Source organism: Calliopsis andreniformis, unplaced genomic scaffold (assembly GCF_051401765.1).
Source record: "Calliopsis andreniformis isolate RMS-2024a unplaced genomic scaffold, iyCalAndr_principal scaffold0089, whole genome shotgun sequence".
NCBI classification, from domain to species: Eukaryota; Metazoa; Arthropoda; class Insecta; order Hymenoptera; family Andrenidae; genus Calliopsis; species Calliopsis andreniformis.
Genome location: NW_027480498.1, coordinates 136,135 through 139,320, shown reverse-complemented (window position 1 = coordinate 139,320; position 3,186 = coordinate 136,135).

Here is a 3,186-nt window from a genome sequence, read left to right as displayed (position 1 = left end):
TGGCTATGGCTATGGCTGCGGCTGCTATGGCTATGGCTTTTATGGCTATCGCTACGGCTATGACTGCTATGGCTATTGCTATGGCTATGGCTGCTATGGCTATGGCTATGGCTATGGCTGCTATGGCTATGGCACTGGCTGCTATGGCTATGGCTGCTGTGGCTTTGGCTATGGCTGCTATGGCTATGGCTATGGCTATGGCTGCTATGGCTTTGACTATGGCTGATATGGCTATGGCTGCGGCTATGTCTGCTATAGCTATGGCTATGTCTGCTATGGCTTTGGCTATGTCTACTATGGCTGCTATGGCTACGACTATGGCTACTATGGCTAAGGATACGGCTGCTATGGCTATGGCTATGGCTGCTATGGCTATGGCTGCTATGGCTATGGCTATGGCTGCTTTGGCTATGGCTGTAGCTGCATTGGCTGCTGTGGCTATGGCCATGTATATGGATGATATGGCTGTGGCTAATTCTATGTCTGCTATAGAAATAGCTATGCCGGCTAAGGCTATGGTTATGGCTGCTATGACTATGGCTATGGCTATGGCTATGGCTACGGCTATGTCTGCTATGGCTATGGTTATGGCTGCTATGACTATGGCTATGGGTATCGCTGCTATGGCTATGGCTTTGGCTGCTATGGCTATGGCTATGTCTGCTATGGCTATGGCAATGGCTACTATGGCCGTGGCTATGACTGCTATGGCTATGGCTATGGCTGCTATGGCTGTGGGTATGGCTATAGCTGCTGTGGCTATGGCTATGGGTATCGCTGCTATGGCTATGGATTTGGCTGCTATGGCTATGGCTATGACTGCTATGGCTATGGCTATGGCTGCTATGGCTACTATGGCTATGGCTATGGCATTGGCTGCTATGGCTATGGCTATGGCTGCAGAGGCCATTGCTGCTATGGCTATGGCTTTGGCTGCTATGGCTATGGCTATGGCTGCTATGGCCATTGCTGCTATGGCTATGGCTGCAATGGCTAAGGCTGCTATGGCTATGGCTATGGCTGCTATGGCTATGTATGCTATGGCTATGGCCATGGCTGCTATGGCTATGCCTATGGCTGCTATCGCTATCGCTATGGCTACTGCTATGGCTGCTATGGCTATGAAAATGTCTATGGCTGCTATGTCTATGGCTATGGCTGCTATGGCTATGGTTATGGCTATGGCTGCTATGGCTATGCCTATGGCTGCTATGGATATCGCTACGGCTATGGATATGGCTGCTATGGCTATGGCTATGGCTGCTATGGCTATGGCCATGGCTATGGCTGCTATGGCTATGGCTATGGCTGCTATGGCTATGGTTGTGGTTGCAATGGCTATTGCGTCTATCTGCTATGGCTATGGCTGTGGATATGGCTTGTATGGCTATGTCTATGGCTAAGGCTGCTATGGCTTGGCTATGGCTGCTATGGCTATGGCTATAGCTACATTGGCTGCTGTGGCTATGGCTATGTCTATGCCTGCTATGGTTGTGGTTATGGCTATGGCTTCTATGGAAATAACTATGGCGAATAACGCTATGGCTATAGCTGCATTAGCTGCTATGGGTATGCCTATGTCTATGGCTGCTATGGCTGTGGCTATGGCTATGGCTGCTATGGAAATATCTATGACGGCTATGGCTATGGCTATGTCTGCTATGGCTATGGCTGCTATGGCTATGGCAATGGCTATGGCTGCTATGGCTATGGCTATGGCCGCCATGACAATGGCTATGCGTGCTATGGCTATGGCCGTGACTGGTTTGGCTATGGCTATAGCTGCTATGGCTATGGCTATGGCTATGGCTATGGCTATGGCTGCTATGGCTATGTATGCTATGGCTATGGCAATGGCTATGGCTGCTATGGTTATGGCTGCTATGGCTATGGCTATGGCTGCTATGGCTAGCGCTATGACTACTGCTATGGCTGCTATGGCTATGACCATGGCTATGACTGCTATGGCTATGGCTACGGTTGCTATGGCTATGCCTATGGCTGCTATGGATATCGCTATGGCTATGGCTATGGCTTCTATGGCTATGTCTATGGCTAAGGCTGCTATGGCTTGGCTATGGCTGCTATGGCTATGGCTATGTCTGCATTGGCTGCTGTGGCTATGGCTATGTCTATAGCTGCTATGGCTGTGGCTATGGCTATGGCTGCTATGGAAATATCTATGGCGGCTATGGCTATGGCTATAGCTGCTATGGCTATGGCTATGGCTATGGCTATGGCTGCTGTGGCTGTGGCTATTGCTGATATAGCTATGGCTAAGGCTATGGCTGCTATGGCTATGGCTGCTATGGCTATGGCTATGGCTGCTACGGCTACCGCGATGACTGCTATGGCTATGGCTATGTCTATGGCTGCTATGGCTATTGCTATGGCTATGGCTGCTATGGCTATGGCTATGGCTATGGCTGCTATGGCTATGGCAATGGCTATGGCTGCGATGGCTATGGCTTCTATGGCTATGGCTATGGCTATGGCTGCTATGGCTATGGCTGCTATGGCTACTATGGCTATGGCTATGGCTTTGGCTGCTATGGCTATGGCTATGGCTGCTATGGCCATTGCTGCTATGGCTATGCCTATGGCTGCTATGGCTATCGCTATGGCTACTGCTATGGCTGCTATGGCTATGAAAATGTCTATGGCTGCGATGGCTACGGCTGCTATGGCTGCTATGGACATGGTTGTGGTTGCAATGGCTATTGCGTCTATCTGCTATGGCTATGGCTGTGGATATGGCTTCTATGGCTATGTCTATGGCTAAGGCTGCTATGGCTTGGCTATGGCTGCTATGTCTATGGCTATAGCTACATTGGCTGCTGTGGCTATGGCTATGTCTATGCCTGCTATGGCTGTGGTTATGGCTATGGCTTCTATGGAAATAACTATGGCGAATAACGCTATGGCTATAGCTGCATTAGCTGCTATGGCTATGCCTATGTCTATGGCTGCTATGGCTGTGGCTATGGCTATGGCTGCTATGGAAATATCTATGACGGCTATGGCTATGGCTATCTCTGCTATGGCTATGGCTGCTATGGCTATGGCAATGGCTATGGCTGCTATGGCTATGGCTATGGCCGCCATGACAATGGCTATGCGTGCTATGGCTATGGCCGTGACTGGTTTGGCTATGGCTATAGATGCTATGGCTATGGCTATGGCTAT